The sequence below is a fragment of the Protopterus annectens genome, chromosome 10.part0, assembly GCF_019279795.1.
Source record: "Protopterus annectens isolate FY-2018-M chromosome 10.part0, PAN1.0, whole genome shotgun sequence".
Taxonomy (NCBI): Eukaryota; Metazoa; Chordata; order Ceratodontiformes; family Protopteridae; genus Protopterus; species Protopterus annectens.
Genome location: NC_056744.1, coordinates 680633793 through 680651568, shown reverse-complemented (window position 1 = coordinate 680651568; position 17776 = coordinate 680633793).

The following is a 17776-nucleotide window of genomic DNA, read 5'->3' as shown; positions in this document are numbered from 1 at the left end:
GCGTACCATACAATTGAGCATCCTGCAACATGCGATAAAACAGGACCAAGAAAAATGGCATCTACCACAGCCTGTACACAGGCCAAGGTACATATTCGCAGTACACACACTGTCGACAATCACTATAAGTACACAGACCTCACTACTGTGCACACTATGACAGAATAACCAGGTTTTGTCCTCAAATATAACCCCTATTATACATAACATGTCTAGCAGTCTGATATCTGACTGGCTTGTTATCAGGTGTTATGTCAATAAATAATGGTGTACTGAACATATGCACCTCTTATTGCATGACATATGTACATAGGTTGATGGAGATGTGGCTGGAGGCACAAACACAGGGCCAGTATTGATATGTTGCTGTGATAACCTCATACATTTACTGGTGTAACAGGGTTTGTTGTGACTTATGTCCTAGGAGGGATATGAAGTCAGTAACTCTCATAGCTGTCACCATGTACTGACTGCAATCCTCAGACTATGCTTCTGCAGTTCAAATGATAGGTAATCTGTGAGTAACACAACACACGTAAGACTCCAAACACTGGCCAGTCTGCAGATAGCCCTACAGGTGGGAGTTTCCTAAACCACATAACACTGTCATGACATGTATTAAATTATGTGGACCAGCCATATCCACACAAACCCTGTTAAACTAACCTTACTTCAAACGCAGAAGAGCAAGACTTGCATTCTGTAGTCATGTCTGGAAAATCCCCCTCCTGTTTGTTGGCCTGTCTCCACAGTGTATGTTGTTAGAGGTATATCCCACTACCATCTGTGATGCTGTTTGCCAAACACTGACATGAAGTCCTGCTCTCAGTGAATGAAAAGGGCCAACACCCACACAATGTTCCTAGTTATAGGAGTGTGTTTCCATGAAATTAGCTATGGTAATGTTACCACAGCTGTTCCACATGCCCAGGCCAACAGCTGATCATGAGCATCACTTACAAAACACAAGTTGCTGCCTAAGCAAAGTAGGTGTACTTCTCCACATCCACCAGAGAGGGAGGGAGAGAGACAGATAGAGACAAAGTAAGACAGGGAGTGGGGTAGGAGAGTAAAAGCTAAGTATGTTTGTGTCACACACTTACCAGTACAGAGTTTCCAACCCCTGCCTGACTATATATTGCTATTATATTTTTATGCAGTTATTGTATGCACCACAGAGCTTACATGTTGGAGAGCTGTCCAAAGGTATATTTGATGGTGAGTGACATCACCAACAGTGATAAAGGAGGGAAAAGGTTGGTGTAGTACATGTGCCTGTCCACAAGAAAAGGTGTCAGGGATGACAGAGCCACACCATCTCAGGGACCCACACACATTATCACAGTTGGCAGGGTCAGGATTAGAATTCCTAACTAACTAGTTTGATACATAACAGGATTACACAGATATTACATGCACCACAGAGGTTATCAGGATGATATATGGGCAAAGGGTATGTCAAGGTGTCTGACATCAGAAGGCATGCTTCAGTAGGGCAATGAGAGGTGTAATAAGTATGAATGGCATCCAAATCATTGATCTCCACACACGCACACACACACACACACACACACACACACACACACACACACACACACACACACACACACACAGACACAAGTTTTCCAGTACTGACTTGCGTGGGTGCATTGCTTCACAGTTGTGCAGTGGTTGACTGTGCCAGAAGGCTGTACAAGGCTAGGCATAGGGTAAACCTTGGCATCAGGCAACATTACAATGGTCTTCAATGTGGCTCTGGGTTGTAGTCTATGGATTGGCCCACACAGGTGGATATTGTGTTCACCATCCACATATAAGGGTTACTATTGTGGGTGGACAGTGCTGTGCAATGCTTGCTATGTATGTGTTCCATATTCCATAACATGGATGGTGTCTGGGATGTGCACACATCCCACATGCATGTTCTGTGACATGTGGAAGTGTACCTGGGGTGTCTGGGCTATGTTGTGTGGACAGATTGTTATCATCTGATGTGCCCTTCCTGACCTTATGTGGTGAGACCTGGCAATGTAAACCAGGTAGACCCTGCACCTACATTGACAGCATGATACAAGTATTCACTGGTGTTAGTGACATCTGTCCATACAGGGCATGTGTATAAGGCATGCTATTTCCTTTGTGGGTTACATTTGCTGAATCTACAGTTGTTGCAGGTGTCCAGTGGGGAACATAGCAAAGGACCACTGTATACAATGATTTGCCTATTGTAGGGATGGGACAGGGTGCCATGTCCTCTGTAGTCCATGGCAATCACACCATGGTTTCTATCCGTGGGCAATATGCAGGGAACTACCTACATCATGGCTATTGCCTAGACAAGTGTGTTTGTGGATGAGACATGGGTGGATAGTGGTCTCTGGGTAATACAAGGGTTGCCTATATTGTTCCCCAATCCATGATGTCACATGTAGGGGTATGGATTGTCTGCACCAGCCTCTCTGCTGTTTAACATCTGTTGCTTTATAAGGTGGACGTTGTGACATATAATAGGCCCACCATATAAGAAATTTGCAAAACCCGCTTTACAATGAGTCCTGTTATTACACACCCACTGCTGCCTCCACCCAGGATACTGATGACAAACACACACAGAGTCTCACAGTTGCCATGTGTGGGATTAGAATTCCTACCTAACCAGTACATCACACTATAGCATTACAGAGTTATAGCATGCGCCCCAGAGCTTACTGGGCTACTCTTTCCCCAAAGGTGTATTTCAAGGTGAATGACATCAGCAGGCTTGCGAAAGTAGGTCAATGGAAATTGTAGTGACTGTAAATGGCCTCAAAAGCATTTATCCCTACACACACACACACACACACACACACACACACACACACACACACACACACACACACACACACACACACACACACACACACAGAGAGAGTTTCATAGTTGCCATGTCTAGGATTAGAATTCCTACCTAACTAGTACATTACACTACAGCATTACACAGTTATAGCACATACCACGGAGTTTATTGGGCTATTCCTTCCCCAAAGGTGTATTTCAAAGTGAATGACATCAGCAGGCTTGCCAAAGTAGGGCAATGGAAAGTGTAGTTCATAGGTTCATAAGTTGATACTAGGCTATTGGCCCTAGGTCCTATACAAGCCTAGTCATGACAATTTCCTGGCTATTTCTTCCCACAATATTTATTTCCCTAGCCCCCTATCTAGCAGGGTGACTGATGTGATCCCTGGGGTGACTTTCTTATTTCCCATACAATCATCAAGGTTCCTTTTGAAGAGGGCCAAAGCAGCACTCTGCTTGACTTGTATGGGCAGTCTATTCCACAGTTTGGGGAGTCTCTTGGTCTGGAACCCATCCCTCCAGCATGTTTTGTTTATTGTGATGACAAGGTTTGGATTCCTATAGCTTGTGGCTCTGAGGAATTGGGATTTCTTTATGTGTATCATGTCCAACAGCTCTGGGTTTGACATGACCTTGTATGTTAAGCAGAGTTCACCTTTGAGTAGATGATATGTGACAGAGTATAGCTGGATGATTTTCAAATGGTCAGCATAGGGCATCTGCTTTACATCTGTGATTCTTTTAGTGAGGTATTTCTGCAGCCTTTCTAGTTGTTGCAAATGTCTCGATAGGTACATACCAAATGGGACATTGTATTCTATACTGGGTCTACTGAGAGATGACTACAGTGGGACAATGACCTCTTTTTTCTGGATGAAAATCCCTTAGTGATGAGGTGTGCCACATAGGCAGATTTCCTGACTGTTGTGGTGATGTGGTTATCGAAGGTGAGACCACTGTTTGCCTGTTTCCCTAAGTCTCTTATCACACTTTCGGTGTTTAGTGTACTGCCACCTATGTGGTACTTCATGGGTACATGTTTCTTCCCAAAGAGGATAACTGCACATTTCTTGGCACTGAGCTTGAGCCCATGGTTCTGGCACCAAGCATCTGTTTCTGTAAGGCCTTTTTGTAGAATATCCACATAATTTGCGGATTCAATATTGGCTCCCAGTTTGCAGTCATCTGCGACCTTTGTTAGCCAGAGTCCCTTAGTGTTGGCCTGTACTTCAGAGCAGTAGATATCAAACAAGAGCGGTCCCAGGACTGAACCCTGAGGTACTCCAAGTGTCACTTGTCTGGAGCTGGATTTGACGTCACCTACATTTACAGTGTGGGTTCTGTCAGTAAGCCAGTTGGCAACCCATCGAGTAATATAGGGATTAATGGCCAGCTTAGTACATTTATCTATGATTCCAGACTGGGGGATGTTATCGAAGGTCTTGCCAAAGTCCAGATAGGCTGTGTGGACCACCTTACCCTCGTCTACAGCTCTGGAGATTGATTTGAAGATGTCAGTCAGGTTCAGGAGACATGATTGGCCCTTCACAAACCCAACCTGGGTGAGGTCCAGTGTTTGCAGGTTGCCAATGTCTTTGTTTATAAGTTCCATGATAATATGTTCCATGGCCTTGCAGATCAGGTTCGTCAGACTGATGGGGCGGTAGTTCCCAGGATTCAAGGTGGATCTCCCCTTGTGGACTGGGATAACTGTAGCTGTGCGCCACTCAGTGGGCATGAAGCCTGAGGTGTGGCTATGATTAAACATTGCACTTAGGTGAGGTGCCCATTCATTTTGTAGTTCATGTAGTACATAGCCCGGGATGTTGTCTGGTCCCATGGATGCTGTTTTCTTAGCTCTGGAGAGTGTGATTTTTACCTGTGTGGCTATTATTACCGGAATCTGGCAATCTTTTGGTATTGAGATGCCCCCTTTAGGGTGTAGGGAGGGACGGTGCAGTTGGCACTGAATCGATCTGCCAGGATATTGGCAATATCCTTCGGATCAGTATATTTAATGCCATTCTATTGTAGCTCAGAGCAGATCTTAGCATTGCTATTTAGATTCTTGACATAGCTATAGAACGGCTTGCGGTTGTCTTTGGAATCTTTGGCTATATTATTTTTGTAACTAGCTTTGGAAGAGTGTATGAGGGATCTCAGCTTCTTACTGAGGCTGGTAAGGGACTTTTTGCATCCTGGGAATTTCCTCTTTTCTGCAACTATTTCTTCCTTTTGTTGTACAGTTTGTTTATAGCACGGGACCACCACATTGTTTCCTTTTCTTGGAGGGGAGCATCATAGTTCTATTTGCGATGGCACAATGCATGCATGGGTGGATGTGCTCATATAGTGCATTAGTGTAGGATTCAGCAGTTGACCTTTCAGTTCCCGTCTACATGGGTGTCATGAAGTTTGTCATGTCTGACTTGTGTAACATGAAGTTGGTTTTGGAGACTTTTTTATGGAGGTTTCCTTGGAGTGTAGGAGAGGGATGTGGATGTCAAGGGTGATTAGCTTATGGTCACACCTGACCACCAATGGGATGACCATAGGTGTGGAGCATCGATTTCCCATGTTGGTAATAACCAGATCTAGGATATTGGAGCCCCTGGTGGGACTATGGGTTAGTTACTCCAGGGCATTGGGAATTATGACTTCCATGAACAGTTGGGCACAGGTGTTGGTACATGAGTAGTTATCCCAGTTAATGGTAAGGTAGTCGAAATCACCCAGTATTATGGTATTTGGTTGTATCTTAACATTTTCCAATATGTTTAGAAAGGTGTAGTGGGAATCTTGGGGCATGGTGGGGGATCTGCAGCAAGCTATACAATTTGGATTGCAGTTTTAATTAGTGTTAGTTGCACAGGGAGAATTTCAGATGCATTGTGTTGGGCAAGTAGCTTGGTGGTGTGAATATCCTTGGTAAACATGGACACTTCTCCACCTTTAGTGTTTCTGTCCTGGTTTGGTGGCCAACAGGTGTGGTAAGAGCTGTACCTGGTATTGCAGGGGTGCTCTCTGGAGCCTTGGATCAGGTCTCTGTTGCTGCACAGATATTGATGTTCTCCATTTTTAGAGGTGCCTAGTGACTGTGAATGGCCACAAAAGCATTGATCCCTACACACACAAAACCAAACACACACACACACACACACACACACACACACACACACACACACACACACACACACACACACACACACACACACACACACACACACACACACACAGAGTTTCACAGTTCCCATATCTGGGATTAGAACTCCTACCTAACTAATACATCACACTACAGCATTACGCATTTATATCAAGTGCCGTGGAGCTTATTAAGCTACTCCTATCCCAACAGTGTATTTCAAAGTGAATGACATCAGAAGGCCTACCAACACAGGGCAATGGAAATTGTAGTGACTGTGAATTGCCTCAAAAGCATTGATCTCTACACATACAAACAAACTCATGCAAAGTTTTACAATTTCCATGTCTGGGATTAGAACTCCGAACAAATTAGTACATCACACTACAGCATTACACAGTTATAGGACATGCCATGGAGCTTACTGGGCTACTCCATCCCCAAAGGTATATTTCAAAGTGAATGACATCAGCAGGCCTGCCAGAGTGGGGCAATGGAATTTGTAGTGACTGTGAATGGCTTCATAAGCATTGATCCCTACACATACAAACACACAAAGTTTCATAGCTGGCATGTCTGAGATTAGATCTCCTACCTAAATAGCACATCACACTACAGCATTATGCAGTCATAGGATGTGCCACAGAGCTTACTGGGCTACTTTTTCCCAGAGGTGTATTTCAAGGTGAATAACATCAGCAGACTTGCCAAAGTAGGGCAATGGGGAGTGTAGTGACTGTGAATGGCCACAAAAAATTGATCCCTCCACACACAGACACAACCAGCCACACACAGTATCACAGTTACCATGTCTGGGATTAAAACTCCTACCTACCTAGTACATCAAACTATAGCATTATGCAATTATAGCATGCACCACAGAGTTTACAGGGCTATGCCTTCACCAAAGGTATATTTCATGGTGAATTACATCAGCAGGCTTGCCAAAGTAGGGCAATGGGGAATGCAGTTTGTATGCATGGGCCATAAACCATTCAGCTGGAAGCAGACACACAGCACTCACACAGGTTTAAATTTAACAGGTGTGGGTATACAACTGCTAGATGAATAATTCCTTGTACAGTCATGTTACACAGTTATCACAAGCACCACTGACACTATAGTGCTGAGGGTTACCAGAGGGCAAATGCCTACAGTGCTTGACATTTTCACATCATGTGGTTTTAGCCAATTGGATGTATGCTGGGTGGCACAGGCCTCATGATGGAAAGGTCTTTGTCACTGTTTGTCACTCTCTTTCACACATCTATGTATGTGTAAGTTTGGCCTGTTATAGTGTGTTGACCTTGGAAATATGTGTGTATTCCTATCCAATGTGCATGCAAAGCATGACTGGTGTGCAATGTGGAGTGTGTGAACAAACATATGTTTCATACTTTCATAGTTTCATAGTATAGTACTAGGCTATCTGCCTTGGGACATTTGTAAGCCTAGACATAGTGATGTGGCTTTTGCCACCCCATGAAATGGTACAAAAATGTACAGAATAAATCTAGAATACTGTGCCTCTGTCTAGTAGTGACACAATGAAGGTCCCTTTATATAATAGAATTAGTTTACTGTGCCCCTGTCTAGCAGTGACACAGATGTGACCTCTGGGGTAAACTTATGATCTCCCATCCACTCAACAAGATTTCTCTTGAAGAGAGTCAGTGAGGGGCTTTGCCTAATATGAACTGGGATCCTGTTCCAAAGCATGGGAAGCCTCTGGGTTATGAATCTATCCCTCCAGCATGTCCTATTCATACTTGTGCCAAGGTTTACGTCTTTAGCTCTTGTGGTCCTGGTGGATTTGGATTTTTTGAGGTGGAGCATGTCCATCAGATTCTGATTGGACATGGCCTTGTACGTCAGGCAGAGATCACCTCTGAGCAGGCAGTATGCTACTGAATAGAGCTGAAGTTTCTTTAGTCTGGCAGAATAAGACATATGTTTGAGACCCTTGATCCTTTTGGTGAGGTACTTTTGTGGTCTCTCCAGCTGTTGCAAGTGCCGGGTGAGGTACATACCAAATGGGGCATTGTACTCAATCATGGGTCTGATGAGGGAGGAATATAGGGGTACAATGACATCCTTGGATCTGGATGTGAATCCCTTCATGATGAGGTGTGCAAGGTAGAATGTTTTTCTAACCACTTTGGCAATGTGGGTGTCAAATGAGAGGTCGCTGTCTACTTGGGTCCCTAGGTCTCTGATTACTTTTTCCATACTCAGTGGGTTGCTGTCTATGTGATAATTTGTGGGTACTTTGTTTTTCCAAAAGGGATGACTATACATTTTTGGCATTTAGTTTAAGGCAGTGACTATGGCACCAGTTGTCCGTTTCAGTGAGGCCTTTTGTAGGATGTGTGTGTCTGCTGGTGTATCGACTATGGCACCTAGTTTGCAGTCATCTGCGAACTTTGTCAGCAACAGCCCTCCCATGTTTGCTTTAACATCTGAGAAATAAATGCCGAACAAGAGGGGTCCCAGGACAGATCCCTGTGGGACACCACTTGTGACTGGCTTTGAGTCTGACATTGCTCCAGCGATTTTAACTTTATGGGTTCTGTCCTTTAACCAGTTTGCAACCCATCTAGTGACATAAGGGTTTACTTTTAAGCTGTTTAGCTTATCTATGATGCCTGAGTGGGGTATTGTGTCAAAGGCCTTAGCCAAGTCCAGGTATGCTGTATGGACTGCTTTGCCCTCATCAATGGCTCTAGTGACTGTTTCGAAAAAGTCAACCAGGTTTAAAAGGCAGGATCTGCCCTTTACAAAGCCGAACTGGGTGGGGTCAAGTGTCTGTAGGTCCCCTATGTCTCTGTTTATGAGTTCCATAATGATTCTTTCCATAGCTTTGCAGACCAGGCTAGTTAAGCTTATGGGGCGGTAGTTTCCAGGGTCTGTAGAGGTACCCCCCTTGTGGAGTGGGACCACTGTTGCTGTATGCCAGTGTTCAGGTACATATCCCAAAGTAAGGCTAAGGTTAAATAGCATTTTCATGTGTGGGTTTAGCTCCTCTTGGAGTTCACGTAACACGCACCCCGGGATACCGTCAGGTCCCATTGATGCTGTGTTTTTTGCTTTGTTTAGGCGGTTCTCACTTGGACATCTGAGATGACAGGGAGATTACATTCAGCTGGGATAAGTATTTCTTCTTTTGGGGGTGAAGGAGGTGAAATTTGCACTGAACCTGTCAGCCAGAATGTTAGCAATATCTGTGGGTTCAGTGTATTTTTTGTTGTTGTGTACCAACTCTGAGCATATCTGAGGATTTCCACCCAGGTTTCTAACATAGCTGAAGAAGGCTTTGTGGTTATCTTTAGTGTCCTTAGCGATTTTTCTCTCAAAGTTTGCCTTGGATGTTTTTATGAGAGAACGTAGTTTTCTGCTAATGTTGATCAGAGATGTCTTCCCTTCATGGGATTTCGCTCTGACGTGCAGTAGCTTACTTCTTTTGTTATACAATTTGTTTATGGCTGAGGTCCACCAGACAGGATGCTTACATTTGGTGGAGAGGGACTTGGATTTGTTTGGGATTGCATGATCCATGCATTCGTGGAGATGTCCATAGAAAGCATTTATGAAGGATTCGGAATTGTGGGATGTGGTATCCACTGGCACAGTGGGCTTAAAGTATACCATCTCAGTCTTAAGAAAAGTGAAGTCTGCTTTTGAGAAGTTTTTCACTGTGGTCTTTTGTGCTGGGGGTGGAGGTGGGATATGTATATCCAGGGTGATTAGTTTGTGGTCAAATCTCACTAGTGAGGGGTATACTTCCAGTGTGGAGCATTTTGTCCCCATGTTTGTGATGATCAGGTCTAGTATATTATCTCCCCTAGTGGGAGAGGTGACTAGTTGTTCCAGTGCATTTGAATTTATGAATTCCAGGAACATTTGGGCTAGGGTATTAGGGCTAGAATAATGTACCCAATCTATGTTTGGGTAGTTGAAGTCTCCCAGTATGATGGCATTTTGTGATACATTCATATCCTCCAGTGTCTTCAGGAAGGCTGAGTGGGGTTCTTGAGATTGGGAGGGTGGTCTGTAACATGCTACCAGTTGTATAGCAGTTTTGCCTATGGTTAGTTGCACCTGTATGGTCTCCAATGCTTCATGTGTTGCTACTAACCTGGAGGTGTGGGTGTCCTTTATGAATATGGACACTCCCCCTCCCTTTGTGGTTCGGCCCGGGTGTTGTGGCCGAAAAGCATGATACGAGGTATAGCCTGTTAGTGCTGGGGTGCTCTCAGGAGCCTTGAACCAGGTTTCAGTTACTGCACAGACGTCAATGTTCTCCATGCTGAGGAGTGCATCAAGTGCCTGCATCTTGAGATTTAGACTTCTGGCGTTGAGCAGCATTACCCTTAGTTTTTTTCCATTTTTGTTTTCTAAGGAGGTGGGTTTGTCTTTTGAGCCTTACCTAAAAAAGGCACCATGGGGGTGGCAAGAGCCTTAGCCAATATCTGGAAGCCCAGTGGTGACAGGTGTAAGCCATCCCTTGCAAAGCAGCGTGGCTTGTCCAACATATCATCCCAGGCAGACAGACATTGGATCCCCTTAGAATGACACCAGTACTTGAGCCAATTGTTAAAGCTGATCATCTTGTCTTTGTATTGTGGTATAATTCTTGGTGAGGGCAAGATGCTGCTCAGGGTCAGGGTCATACCAGCCTGGGCTACATAATTGGAGAGCTCCTCTATGTCTCTTTTCATGTAGTCCAGGGAGGTACATCTCAGGTCATTCACACCAGCATGGACAATGACGGAGTCATATTTGTACTTGCTTTGGAGTGACCTGAGTGCGTGTGTTATGTGGTGGATCCTAGCTCCCGATAGACAGCTCACAGTCACCTTCTCCTTGTTCAGCCTGGTCAGTGGGACATCAGTGTGTCTGACTATGGAGTCACCTATTACTAGTGTATCAGGCAAGGAGTTTGGCCTTAAGGGCTGCGATTGGTCGACACACTGATTTATTGAAGTATGGGTTGCATGTGTTTTGTTTTGAGGTGGTAGATTTTTGGATGTCTGCTTTGGGAGCCTCTGTTGTTTTGGTAAGTTTTTTATTAGAGCCTCCGAGTATGTCTTTGTGTTTTTATGTGTTTGGTTTGCAGTTGTGGTAGGTCTATGTGGGACTGGGATTGTTGTGTGTGGTTGCCATCTCCTCCTGTCTGGGCATGCCAGCCCTGAGTTGAGAGAGTTCAGCCTCCAGTTTGGCTATATAGTTGTATCTCTCACATGTATTTGTGTTTGTTGGGAGGAGGAGAGGGTTGTCTGTGTTCATGAGACAATTGTAGAATTGTCTCAAGATGCCCAGATTGACCAGCTGAACTGGAGACGACGCCAGTAATCTAACATTCGACATGCTAGAACAGTATAAGGGAGTGGTATACCTTTAAGGGAAGTGGATATTCACAGGGGTGGTAAGTAGATGTAGTGCTTTACTTAGTACGAGAGTGCTTACTTAGTAGAGAAGTATTGAGAACAAGTGCTAGGCTTATAATACAGTGAGTAGTCTGGTTATACTAAGAGTAGAGCTTCCTTAAGGGAAAATTTGAAGAGCAGACTTGGCAGAGCCAGAAAAAGTTTAACCTTGTTTAACCAGCGCTGCGCTATGTGCACGACCGCGCAAAGCCGTGCAAATGCGGATTTTAAACAGTGAACTACAAAAGAGCTAGAAATGGTCCCAAACAACCAATTACTACAGCTTCTTGTGCTGAGGTCACTTCCCCCAAGGACAGGTAGGCTGCTCAAGGCTCCCCACTCCCACTGGTGAGCAAAGAAACTTCCTTCTATCCAAGTAAGGTAATGGACAACACAGGAACTACACCACAGCCCAGAATACAGCAATGCCTGTAAACTGGTCTAAACTAGTCGAGGAAGGCAGGGAAACAAGGATTATTTTTTTGTTTTTTTGGTAGAAACACACAGAAAATGCAGAATCAGTGATACATTAGTTACACAGGCTAGCACACTGATTCTGTGACTATTTCCATACAGAGGTGGGGGTCATATTGGACTCATTCCCAACAGCAGGTATAAGATCTGTGAGGTACCTGTGGCTGATGGAGGGGTGAACTGGGTGCATGTGTGATATGGAAGCTACTTGCAGCTGACTCACAGATATATGTGGGGCATTCTACTTATGCTGGCTTGTGCAGGGACATCAGCAGATTTTCAATACTTCATACCTGTGACATTTGCAGTCTGCCAGTGTTTGGCCAGATGACATCAGTATTCCATACTACAAACCCAACTAATGTGCTGCTAACCTGTATTTCCAATCCAAAGGTGTGTCCATTTCACAGTAACATTTTATACACTGTCTATCTAAGGTACTTCCTCCTGTGTACTGTTTGTATGTCTGGGCCTACATTCATGCCATGTCCATCTTTCAGCTGGTGACAGATATTACATCCGAACAATTACTATGGCTTATTGCTGGAATGTGTCTTGCTGGAAAGCATTGTGTTTGGCACTGCAGTTGTGAGAACTGTCATCGGCAGTACTGGCCAATGGCCACCAGGATAAAACCCACCATGCCTACATGCTGAAGACTCTCACACAATATACAACACACACCAGCCTAATACACACAGCCCTGCATATTGTACACGTGCTACAATCTATCCTGCTACTTTGGCTCAGGTAATCTGTGCTCCACTGTTATTATACTTACACATGCATGTTACTCACTTCTACATGGGATTGTGGGGGGGGGGGGGGGGGGCAGACCTGACAACTGTACACATTTGATATGACTGTACTGGTATTTCAGGTACTCCATTTCATTCTGTATTCTGACCTATCATGCAGACTAGAGGCATATCAGTGTACTACAGCTCTTAGGTTTTATTGACCTACATTTCAGTTTCAGACTTTTTACCCTTCAGAAGTAACATCCCACTGCCTGACCTGTTGTAGTCTGTCTGTGTAGGTATGGGGGGGGGGCTGTTCTCCATAGCCATCAATCAGAGGCCTTAGTACAGCCATACTTTGTGTTTGTCTGTGCCTGTCCTGCTGGCTGAGACTGTTGCTGGGTATGTGAGCCTCATTGACTGGCATGTGTGTGTTCTATGGACACACATTTGGTCCACCACATTTCCTGTGGTGGGTTTTGTCACCTTGTCTAGTACTGGCTACTATGGTGACACCAGTATTTGTTACAGATTTCATGCTGCCAATATAGGTGTCTACTATCTGCTGGCATTCCATTCAACCATCCGATTCCCTTGCATGCTCACATCCATACCATAGATACAAGTAATAAAACATACTACTCCATTCAGCAATTGATAGGGAGTATGACTTACCTTGTGGCTTTGCCAGTATTGAAGATGGTGCTGGGGGGCTGACTATGTCAGATGCACATAGTACACTCCCTATACATGGTTAAGCACAGGTAGTGTTTGGCATCCTTTTTACTGTATGTGCAAGTCAGAGACAGGTGTCATTCCCTGGGTTCCTACCATGTCAGTGTATGTGCTATGGGTAGCCTCTTTGCCAAGGCCTGGGCATACTGGGCATGCCTCCTTCTGCTTACTGGGGCAGGCTCAGGTTGTTCCTACTCTGAGTCACTCTGTGCCTGTGCAGGCCTTGGCAATGGTGGGGGGCTGTGTGGCCCTGCCCAGTGCTGTTTCTGCTGCAGCTGTTTCCGCAGGATCATATTGTGTAGCATGGCACATACAATAACAATTTGGGTGCATGTAGCTGGTGAGTACTGCAAGGCTCCACCGGATATGTCCAGGCACCAGAACTATGACTTGAGCATCCCAAACACACACTCTATTATGATTCTGGTCTGTCTGTGTGCCTCATTATCTAGTTATTATTCGGGTGTGTGTGCATTTCTGATGGGTGTCATCAGCCACGGCTCCAGTGCGTAACCAGCATCCCCCACTAGGTAGCCATATGGGATATCCCCACTGGCAAATTTCTGGTACAGCTGCATCATATGCCAGATGTGGGAGTCATGATAGCTTCCAGGGCTGCCAGCACACACATTCATTATAATGCCCTGGGCATCACATACGACCTGGCAGTTGATGGAGAGGAAGCCCTTGCAGTTTATGTGGACTCTACGCCACTCACCGGGTGGTGCTTTGATGTGTTGTGTGTGTGGTCTATAGCACCCACTACCTCAGGGTATTCTGCTATTTGGTGGAAGAGACACATATTGCTGGTCAACGTCTCACTGGTGTTGAGGAAATATATGTGCTCGCCGGCATGTGCTGACATGGCATCCAGGAACTGGTGGAGTACCCTGGATGCTGATGCCTGTGAGATCCCCATGATGTCCCCAGTTGGCCTTTGGAAGGTACCTGTGGCTAGTATTCTTAGGCCTACACATACCTTGGTATCCAATGGGATGGGTTCTCCTCTGTTGGTTCTGTGTGTGAGGTGTGGCCGGCACAGCTGTAGGTGGTCCCTGTCTACCCTATTGTGCTCCACTATCTCCAGTTCATGTAGCCCCTGGTAAGTTACCCTGGGTCTGTGTACTCTTTTCCTTCTCCTCACTGTGGGTTGGTCATCAGCATTCTCATCCTCACCACCCTCAGCTTCTTCCACATGTTGATTTATGAGAGGAAATGGAGCCCCTATCATTTTGTTGCTTTTGTTAGGTAACATTTCCCTGTTCTTGTACACAGGTGGTGTAGAGTTTGTGGGAAAAAACAGAGGGAAATGTGCTTGCATAGTTTATAGTAGTGTGCTGGGCTGGTCTGCTGCCTGTGTAATTGGCTGATTCTGATGCATTTCACCTGCCAGCTATGCTAGTTCTCCTTGATTACCTTCCTACTGCTGTTTTCCCTTCCCATTGCCTTCCTGTTTAAGCCCTGAGGCGCGCCGCGCAAACACAATGCTCAGATGTGCATGGAGCTACTATTTCCTGGTTTACCTTTTTTTATGTTTTGTTTAAAACCCGTTTAGGCAATGTTAAGAGTGCTAGGCTGCTTCAGACACACCCCCTTGCTTGGCTCTGCTAAGCTAAGAGAAAACCAGAACCACAGGGCACCAATAAGATTGCAGTATGCCTGACACACCTCTCTTTGATGTTAGCTAGCTCTTAGGCTTGCACCATGGTCTTCCTGCACCTAGACGGTTGGGTGCAGGCTAGCCATGAGGTGAAATCTGTGATTCAGTATCATTCTCCTCATCTGCATAGGATTGCCTGCTAATGCCTAGTTACAAGTTCCAAACTGAGCCTTCCCCTAAGCAACCACTATTCACTGGCCTTGTTGTCATCTGCCTGCCATTGACTATAATGGCAAAATTGTGATTTTGCAGAGAAAGCTTTTTTCAGGGTTTTTCTTTTATTTTCCGGCTGATCCCATTTGTGCACCACTGCCCTATGCTTAAACGGCTAAAACTGGCCAAAAAAAAAATTAAAAGTTATTTTTTTTTTGCAACTGTTTTCCATGCCAATGGCCAAATATTTGGCCATTGGCATGCTTTACACATTATATACACCCATTATTTGGAGCTGTCATGGCTCCATTTTGTAGTTTTCAGAAATGTACTTGGTTACTGAGTACATTTCTGGAGGTTACACTAGTCCTGCACAGACAGCTGCCAGCTTCCTGGATTACAAATTCACCTCATTTGCATGGTTTTTACTTGCAAATTGGGTAATTAGCATACAGGAGCTGTGTCCGTGTTGGAATAGTGCAGGAGCGCTCATGCACATCTCGGGAGCTTGTTCCTGGATCTCTTGTAGGCCATATTGCCTCCAGCAGCTCCTGCATTATTCCTGCATGCCGTGCAGAGCTTGCTGAATCCTGGGGATTGTCTATTCTATTGGTTTCCTTGCTCTAAATTCATTATCAAGATAGCTGTTGGATAAAGTAGTGTATTTTTACACTCTATAAGCTCTTTTCTGCATTTTTTACAACAAGAAGACAGTGAATTTTCCATCTAGTGGCAGTGGGTGGCAGCCTGCTCTTTATAGGTTTGGGAAACATGCTAGAGATTCCTGCATGTAATTGTTTTATTGGTTAGAAGACTTACTTTTAGTGCCTTTATAAATTCTGCACAATTGTCTCTTGGTTCATTTCTACAAAACAAAATACTTTTTTGAATAGTCACACTTTTATAAACTGTTTAAAGTGCACCATTGTTATCTTGAAATATTTATTGCCTTTTCTTAAGTTTAAATTTGTTTGTGGTAGCATTTCACTCTGGACACTCTTTTACTGTGCTTTTAGATTAGGAGAACTTGGATAAGTCATCAAGTGACAGTAGATACTTACCTGCTCTGTATGAGTTGAGAAGCACATAAAAGAGCTCTTATTTAAGTTGATTTTATTAGCCAGAGAGCTCAGTAGTCCGTTTTCTGTATTTGCAGTGCTGGTATAACTTCGGCACATTTGCATGGAGCTGCTCATTGCACCAGTGTCCTGTACAGATGCAAACATCTGGAAACATTGCTTATTTTCATTAAAATGAAAGTTTACTGCGCTATGTAATGTTTTTGGCATTTATATTATGTTGTGAAAAACTGAAACTGTCGACAGCGTAATAATTGACACAAAAATGTCGAAACCCCCGAACATCAAACACACACAAAAAAAAAAACAAAAACACCCAAACACAACACAAATTGCTCTATGCAGGGGGGCAAGCCCCCCTGCACCCCCCACTGCTTAAATATACCAACTCCGAGATCGAACGACATTGCAGTAAACGGAAATCTCCCCTTAGGGAGATTTCCATTTACATGCGTGATGACTTTCGCTTTCGACATTTTGGTGCCGATAATATTAGCTTCAATATTGTCGGCCTTCGACAGGGTGAAGTACACCCATTTTTTGCACGTCTTTAAAGTTTAAAGTTACATTTTCAAACTGCTGTAAGAGCTACTGTTCTGCACTGAAATATATTGTATTAATTGTTTCTCAGTATTAGGCATCTGTTTGAGGCTCCTTAACACTTGTCTCCAAATCAGTCCTCACTGGTAAGATCAGATCACAAAGCTGTCTATCTTGAAATAAAAGTAAAACTAGACCCCCCCCACCTAACCCAAAAACTTTAAGAACTTCTCTAAGATAAATTACCCCCTATTAAGGGACAGCATAGCTATCTTACAGGCTCCCTGAAATCCAGAAAATGCAGAAACCTGTACAGAGGTGCACACAACGCCCTTTAAGACCATATAAACAGCTGCATAGAAATGTCAGTATCAGACCAAAATAAACCCAGGTCAAACTGCAAAGACAAGCCACCCTGGTGGGCCCCTGGTATTACTAGGTTGTACAACAAAATAAAGAAGGTCTTCTTGAGAAGTAAGAGGGAAATTACACAACAGAGAAAAAAGTCCCTCATTAGTCTAAATAAGTGAATCAGGGAACTAGTCAAGTCTCTGAAAGCAGACTTTGAGGTAAAAATAGCCTCCAATGCTAAGGATAACCATAAGGCATTTTTCAGTTATGTCCGCAATATTAAGAGTAACACCCAACAATGTGCAGAATTAGCTGCAGATGACTTCAGCTATATTCATCCAGAAGATATAGCAAATCTGTTGGCTGGCACTAGCAGCTTACATTTCATCTCATTACCCTCATTTCTCCCCCAAGAAATACCATCCACCACTCCATTGCCAATTATCACCAAAGAACAGGTTTTCACTGTACTCTCTAAAGCTAAAAAGATTACTTCAATGTGGCATGATGATATATGAGATTACTTCTTAAACAGCTTAAATCAGGACTTATCAGGCCCATAAAGATTTCTCTTTAACCATGGCCTTTGGACTGGCTTTGTCCCGATAAAGTTGAGGACAGCAACAGTCATCCATCTG